Genomic DNA, 8,788 nt, shown 5'->3' on the forward strand with positions numbered 1-8,788 from the left:
CCATATTAGGATGGGAGTTCAAAAGTTTAAGGAGGAAGACTCATCGGGTGCCCCCTGCCCATGATGAAGGCCACCGGAAAGACCACTGAAAAGATCCTCAAAATAGAACTCTCCGCCCACGCTCCGCCTACACCACGCCTCCTATGAATATGCATGTAAAGACATGATTATGCATGAGATATGATGTAACTCTATGTTCGAAATTGTATAAAAGGCTTGCTTTGTCATGAGATACTCAGAAATCCCTTTTGTGATTTCTCCGACGCGTCGTAATAAAATACCTCCTCTCTATGCTGACTTAATTGAGTCTCTTAGGCAGTTATTCTCACCTTTTGGGGCAAAATTTGGCATCATTAGCATTCAGAGATAAGGGAAGATTACCCTGGATAAAACCATGCTGACACCAACCCCAGAGACAAGGGATGCTGCTGCCCCAGAGCCTGACCCTGCCACACAGCCCACCTCAGAAATGAACCACCCAGACTGGGTGGGGGTTCTGGTGAAGGAGTTGGGCCAGATGCTGAAGGAGCACATTTCCCCAGCTGGTGAGAAACCCTCCCCCTGCCCCAAAGAGGGAGAGCCTGATGGTGCAGCAGTGGAACCCACAGATGTTACAACTGTCCAGGTTGCAGCTGAACTGCAAAGGCAGTCACAGCCAGCAGCAGTCACCCCTGTGGAAACAAGGAGGTCTAAGATGAAACCAGAGCACCCAGATAAGGATGAGAAAGGAGGGCCCCATAACCCACAGGGGAGCCAATGGTTGAGATCATCACTGAGTCCCTGATGTACAAAAGTCTCTGTAATCTGCACAAAGACATTGTACAACAGGGACGTGAGGCTTATACAACCTGGTTACTCTGGGTCTGGGACCTTATGGGTACAGGTGTGCAACTGGATGGTGGTGAGGCAAAGAATTTGGGGTCCTTGACCCAGGATTCAGGTGTGAATCAGATTTTTGTAATGGAATCAGGGTACCTTTCCCTCTGGGTGCGGCTTTTAATGATTGTCAGAGAGAGGTTTGTCCACAGGGAGAGAATGCAGGAGCGCCACCATAGAATGTGCTGGAAGACCCTTGAGGAAGGGATCCAACAGCTGAGAGAAGTGGCAATAGTGGAGGTACTCTTTGGGAGGGATGGACAGCATGATAATGACCCTGACAAGGTCAGGTGCACAGGGCAAATGCTGTGGAGTCTGACAAATCTGGGGCCATCCCAATACACCACCTTCATTGCAATGATTAATGCTGATAGCAACCGAAAGACAGTGGGTTCTGTCACCAACAAGCTTAGAAATTGTGAGAGTGTGATCAATGGCCCAATGCAGGCTCATGTCTCTGCTGTGATTAAGAGCCTACAAGAAGAGATGAGGGTGGAGGGAGGAAGAACAGTTCCCATATGGCACCAGTGCAAGTCACAGGCCCCAAAATCAGAGCCCAACATCCCCCAGCCAGAGAGAGAGGGTACATACACCCCACGAGCTGAACTGTGGTTCTTTCTGGGTGACCATGGGGAAGATATGGGAAGGTGGGATGGGAAACCCACTTCTGTCCTGGCAGCATGGGTCCATCAACTCAAGGAGGGAAACACTAACTGAGGGAGTTCCTCTAAAGTGAGAGTAGCCTCAACCTCCCGTGACCGAGCTGCCAGGTGTGATCTGTCAGATCCCCTTGAAGGAACCTCTACCATGTATGCCCAGGAAAGAAATAATAACATGGGCTAGGGTTGTCCTGCCTCTAGCTGTGGAAGGGGCTAACAGCAGGCCTGTTAGCTAAAGGACCGAGAAGAAGCTGAGAAGCAAAAAGAAGCTGATAAAGAGCTCTCTCCAAGGCTGTAACCAAGGAGACCGAGAGAAGTGATGAATTGAAGAAAGATAAGAGAACTTTGCAGCTGGACAAAGTTTTTTTTAGAAAGTTAGTTGAAATCACTGTATCTTTTCACCAATAGTGTTATGTTGACTTATTGTGGCCAATAGTTAAGATAGAAGAAGCATAAACAATTGGAAAATGTATAAAATATCAGCCCTGTTCAATAATAAAGAGTGTCCACCTGAGACTGCTTGTGGTCTCTGCTTTGTGTCATGACTGCCTTGACAGCGACAGCTATTCAGGAAGAGGTGCAGGAAAACCGGATTTTCTGGACGGTGTGGATCCAATGGCCTGGCACATCAGAGCCACAAAAATACAATGCTTTAGTTGATACAGGTGTGCAGTGAACCCTGATACCATCGGGACATGTGGGGGCAGAACCTGTTTCCGTTGCTGGGGTGACGGGGGGATCACAGCAATTGACCCTGTTGGGAGCTGAGGTGAGCCTGACTGGGAAGGAGTGGCAGAAACATCCTATTGTGACTGGCCCAGAGGCCCCGTGGATTCTGGGCATAGACTTCCTCTGGAACAGCCTTACAAAGACCCAAAGGAACTCAGGTGGGCGTTTGGAATAACTGCTGTAGAGGCAGAGAACATAAAGCAGTTGAACACCTTGCCTGGACTATCAGAAAACCCATCTGCAGTGGGACTCCTGAGGGTGGAAGAGCAACGAGTGCCAATTGCCACCCAGACCGTGCACCGCCAGCAGTATTGAACAAATTGAGATGCCATGATCCCCATCCACAGAATGATCCATGAGCAGGAGAGCCAAGGGATGGTCAGCAAAACCCACTCACCTTTTAACAGTCCCATCTGGCCTGTGCACAAATCTGACAGAGAATGGAGATTGACTGTGGACTACCGTGCATTGAACTGCTCCACTGCTGAGCACTGCCGTTCCAGACATGCTGGAACTCCAGTACAAGCTGGAGTCCAAGGCAGCAAAGTGCTTTGCCAATATAGATATTGCCAATGCATTTTTCTCCATTCCTTTGGCAGCAGAATGCAGGCCTCAGTTTGCTTTCACCTGGAGGGCCGTGCAGTACACCTGGAACCGACTGCCCCAGGGGTGGAAGCACAGCCCCACCATCTGCCATGGACTGATCCAGGCTGCACTGGAAAAGGGTGAGGCTCCAGAGCACTTGCAGTGCATTGAGGACATCATTGTGTGAGGGAACACAGCAATGGAAGTGTTTGAGAAAGGAGAGAAAACCATCCAGATTCTACTGGAAGCTGGCTTCACCATCAAGAAAGCAATATCACAGGACCTTCCCAAAAGATCCAGTTCCTGGGTGTAAAGTGGCAAGACAGATAGCATCAGATTCCCACTGAGGTCATCAACAGGAACACCACAAAATCTCCACCAACAAACAAGAAGGAAACACAAGCTTTCCTGGGTGCCATAGGTTTTTGGAGAATGCGCATTCCCAAGCACAGCCAGATTGTGAGCCCTCTCCACCTGGTCACCTGCAAGAAGAACAGTTTCCACTGGGGCCCTGAGCAGCAACAAGCCTTTGCCCAGATCAAGCAGGAGATCAATCATGCAGTAGCCCTTGGCCCAGTCAGGACAGGACCAGAGGTGAAGAACGTGCTCTACTCTGCAGCCAGGAGCCATGGTCTGTCCTGGAGCCTTTGGCAGAAGGTGCCTGGGGAGACTCGAGGCTGACCCCTGGAATTTTGGAGCCGAAGCTACAGAGGGTCCGAAGCCAACTACACTCCACCAGTGGAGGAAATCTTGGCCACCTATGAAGTAGTTCAAGGGGCCTCAGAGTGACTGGCATGGAAGCACAACTCCTCTTGGCAGCCTGAATACCGGTGCTGGGGTGGATGTTTAAAGGAAAGGTTCCCTCTACGCACCACGCCGCTGACGCTACATGGAGCAAATGGATTGCTCTGATCACACAGGGCACCTGTATTGTAAACCTGAATCACCCTGGGATTTTGGAGATAATTACAAATGGGCCAGAAGTTGAGAACTTTGGTCTCACTGACAAAGAGGAGCAAGAACAAGTGACAAGGGCTAAAGAACCTCCACTGTATAACCAACTCCGAGCAGAAGCACACCATGCTCTTTTCACTGACAGTTCCTGTCGCATTGTAGGGATGAACTGAAAGTGGAAAGCAGCTGTATGAAGCCCCGCATGACAGGTTGCACAAACTACCAAAGGAGAAGGTGGATCAAGTCAACTTGAGGAACTCAACACTGTTCAGCTGTCCCTGGACATTACTGAAAGAGAGAAGTGGCCAAAGCTCTACCTTTATACTGATTTGTGGATGGTAGCCAATGCTCTGTCAGGTTGGCTGGAAAGGTGGAAATAGGACAACTGACAACATAGAGGAAAATCAATCTGGGTTTCTGATGCGTGGAAAGACATTGCCTCTCGCATAGAAAATCTATCTGTGAATGTCCGCAAGGTAGATGCCCATGTCCCCAAGAGTTGAGCCATTGAGGAACACCAAAACAATGAGCAGGTAGATCAGGCTGAAAAAATATTGGTGTCAAAGATAGACTTAGATTGGCAACATAAGGGGGAGTTGTTCCTATCTCAATGGGCCCATGATGCCTCAGGCCATCAGGGCAGGGATGCCACCTATAAGTGGGCACGAGACCGAGGGGTGGATCTAACCATGGACAGTATTTCTCAGGTTATCCATGACTGTGAGACGTGTGCTGCCATCAAGCAGGCCAAGTGAGTGAAGCCCCTCTGGTACGGTGGGCGGTGGTCCAAGTACAAGTATGGGGAGGCCTGGCAGATTGACTCCATCACACTGCCCCAGACACGCCAGGGCAAGCGCTACGTGCTGACCATGGTGGAAGCCACCACTGGATGGTTGGAAACCTACCCTGTGTCTCATGCTACGGCCCGGAACACCATCCTGGGCCTGGAAAAGCAAATCCTGTGGAGACATGGTGTGGGAGGATCGTCATCCATTTGTCCCAGGTATCCACGGGGTTGGTCTTCTTACCTAGGTATGGGAACTCATTTGGTGACAGGGGCACTTCCACCAGGCATGTTGAGATCAGATCATCCACGGCCTTGCAATGGCTTGCACGGCTTCCCATGGCCATGCAAAGATTGTCTGGCTTTAATGACTTTACCAAAGTGATCCAGATGTTTTGTTTTGGCTGAGGGATGATCCAGCTGGGGGTCATTTGGATACGGATGAGGGCGCTGATAAAGATGATGGCAATGGTGGCACTGGTACTGCTGCAGGGTGCCCTGGAGGGTGTTGTAGGAAGAATCATACTTCTTCTTTCCCTAGAAAGGAGAAAGCTAAGGTAGTTTTCACTTGTGGATTGTAAAAGCACACATTAGTTGACTTATTTTAAGACATTCTTAAATATTCCTAAGTTCTCCCTATAGTTCTTACCAACTCCTCCCAATCACTCCCTTCTCTTTTTTAAGGGAAGTTTGAGGCAGGGAAAAAGGAGTAGTTTCAAGAGGGGAAAGAGGGAGGGGTAGGCATAAAGGGTCACTGGTAGAGGGATGGAAAAGGGAGGGGGGGTGTCTGCATTTGAGACTGACATGGATGTTATCAGTGGGATATATCTACGTGTGATGAGTGTCCTTGCCACAATGTTTGGATATGTGAATTGCTTTTTTCTTCATCTCCAAGAGAAAGCTGCTTCTGTGACATGGTGGGAGAGGGAGCTGACTTTGTGTTCATTCGAGGGGTCGTCTTCAGATCTGTGGTCTATGTAGGGACTGATAAATCTTCTGGGAATCCACTGCGGTCCTGTATCTGTAGAAACACAAGCATATTCTGTCACCCACATAATGAGAGGCTATGGCCCTTCAACAATTTTAGATTCAGGATTCCGGTCAAGTATTGGAGGTCTTTCTTTGAGGTGTGTGTACGTGTTGTTATGAAAGTGCCTTAAGACAGGGGGGTTTGGTTCTTTTTTGAGAGCAATTCGTGAAATATATATGATATTAGAATTAATGAAATTCAAATAATGTAAGGTACTTTTCACAGTGTCTCTTGTATAGAGAGAGCCAGGGGCTATGTACAAACCACAAACGGGAAAGGCACTGCCGTGCAACGTGCCTTGAGCTGTTTTATTTTCAGCATCAGTCTCATTACATGGTTGTGACAGTAGGAAGATGCCAGCAGCTCACATCCCAAGCAGCAGACCAAGAACCTAATGTTATAACTTACTTTATAAGCTTTTTTGACCAATCACACAAAACAAAAGAACATTGACAGCAGTTCTATCCAACCACTATAAGTACAGGTTCCTTCAGTTAAAACAATGTTTGCTTATTTTGAATACAATACCTGCTTGTGAGCCTTAAAACACAATGCACAGAGCTCCATTATTAAGCTTCAAACTTCCTAATATCTTGCTAGATAAACTTTTCTGTAGCTTAGGGAGTTTTTCTAGACAAGTGTTAATACACAGACCATTGTTTTATTTGTCCTTACTTTTCTACTTTTTAAAATTTTTTTCTGCTGACCTATCTCATGGCTGCTGCTTAGCTCTAATCACAGTTCTGCTGTCTCTGAGGCCTGCCTTTTGCAGCTTCCCCAAAACCCTCTGATTTTGTGGATTCCCATATTGAACACAAGTTCTGCTATTTTAAATCAAATGCTCACTGATGTAGATAGGATTAGACAAGGCACACTGCAAAATAGAGCTGCTATAGACTTTTTGCTGTTAGCACATGGGCACAGGTGTGAGAATTTTGAAGGAATGTGTTTTATGAACCTCCTCTCTTCCGTTCACAGGAAACTCAAACAACTAGAAGACAACATGAAGAAATTAACTGTGAATGATTTGGGCTTGGATGGATGGTTGGAGGGTTGGGGAATAACTGGATGATTGAAAGATACCTTAAAGGGAGCTTTGTTATTACTAGCAGTTATTATTATATTGCTTTGCATTATTCCACACATAGGGAAATTGGTAACCCAGCTGGTAGAAAATAAGAGTAAAAAGGGTTTGGCTGGTGCAAGAAGAAGAAGAGGGAATTGTAGCAATGTATCTGAACAACTTGGGCCACACTGTGCATGAGCCATGTTGCTTGTAGTGGTTCTTATCAGAGCCCTATGGAATTCATCAAGGTTATTAAGACATAAACTGTGCTAAATGAAGAATGAAAAGGCTGAGAAACAGAATACCAAGACCACAAGAACTCAATAACAGAAGGCTGTGAATCACCTGAACTGAAACCAGTCACATACTCTGAGAAGTGTGTGCAGAACACAAGGATAAGAGAGAGGCTCCAATGAAGAAGAGTGTGATCAGTGTATGCAGTAGGGTCAGAATGTATAAATAAGTGCATAATGTAAACAATAAAAGGCTTCTGCTTAATCATACTGGTTAGTAGTATGGGAGCCCTGTTTTCCCACAATGGGTGCCTGGGAAGGAAGGAGGATTCTTTTCCATAAAAAGGAAAGCAGTAAGCCAGGAGCAGGAGACAAGTGACCCTTGCAGGCCTGGGGCCTCATTGCCTCCTTGTCCCTGCTCAGCAGCCTGGCAGGGGCCACCCCATGCTCCTGCCCTTGCCATTGCACATCCCCACATGCCAGTGCCCATCCTGGCAAGAGCCCTGAGCAAGGAGGGAGGGACAGCATCTGTCTGGCCAGGGGCTGGGGCTCAGGCCTTGGCCCTTGGCATTCCTCAAACACATCCAGCTTTGCTCAGCACCAGAGACACCTTTGCCTTGTTTGTCCCCAGCTGTCATCACTGCCTCCAGTGTTCTGCTCTAACTGGAACCTGGGGACACATTCTCAGAGAGATTTATTAAACTTTTGGAAACTTTGGAGTTTCAATTTAATTTTGAGTTCTTGAGAAGTTTTTTTAAGACTCTCTCAGGGACTGACTCTGATGTAAACAACCCCAAATCCCCAAGAGGCTCATTAAAGTCCTTGTGCTGTGTCTGTGCTGCTGAGCTTTAAAGGAACAGCTCTTCTCGGGCACAGCTCCTCTCCCAGCCCAGCAGAGCTGAGGGCTCTGGCTGCAGGCACTGAGGGGACAGGAGCCAGGCAGAGACAGGCTGAAGGCAATCAGGATTGGGAAGACTTTGAGCTGAGACTTCACTTGGGGAAACATCCTCACAGCCCTGTGCATGGTGAGTGTGTGGGTGCAGGGCAATGTCCCCTGTGCTCCTGGAGGGATCTCCTGAAGCCAGCACACCCCACAGCCTGGGGGATGTGTCAGGAGGACTCTCTCAGTTTCTCTCTGGCACAGGAGGAGCAGGAGGAGGATGTGCTGCAGAGCGGGGCTGCCCTGGGCACCGTCAGAGGGACAGGGCAGGACGGCTCCTGCTGCCAGGGACGGCTGCAGGGGCTGAAGCTGGGGCTGCAGCCAGGGCTGCCCAGGGCTGTCCTACAGAGCAGCTCCTGCAGCCCTCAGGGCTCTTGGCCAGCCCAGGCCATGTGCCACCTGCCAGGGGCAGCTCTCAGCCTGGCTGGCAGCTCCCCATGGACGCTGCAGGGAAGAAGTTGGAGGTGGAAGGAGCCACCCCCATCAGGGCAGATTCCTCCTGCTCTGGAGATTGTGCCACATGGCCAGGGCTGCTCTCAGCTTTCTCCTCAAGGGAAGGGAAAGGGGCTGTCAGCTTTGGCTCTGTCACTGACACTCCTGCACTGTCACCCTGGGCATCAGCAGATGGGCCTCAGATCTCCCTCAGAAAGAGCCTCCTCAGCCTCCTCTCTGTACAGACAGCAGCAGCAGCACCTTGGCTTGCAGCATCTCTGTTTGTCTGGCCTGTCCTTAAGGCTCTGGTGCCAGGGAGATGCCCCTGGGCAGTGCCCTGTGCTGGGAGGGGTCTGCAGGGAAGAGCTGAGCCCCCAGGGCTGGGCTGGGCTCGGGCAGCACTGGCAGGGACAGGGCTTGGATAGAGAGGAACAGCTCCCAGTAGGCACAACTCCAGGATGCAGAGAGCCAGACCGACCCTTGGTATCCCTCCCTGTCCA

Source organism: Zonotrichia albicollis, chromosome 37 (assembly GCF_047830755.1).
Source record: "Zonotrichia albicollis isolate bZonAlb1 chromosome 37, bZonAlb1.hap1, whole genome shotgun sequence".
In the NCBI taxonomy this organism is placed as follows: domain Eukaryota; kingdom Metazoa; phylum Chordata; class Aves; order Passeriformes; family Passerellidae; genus Zonotrichia; species Zonotrichia albicollis.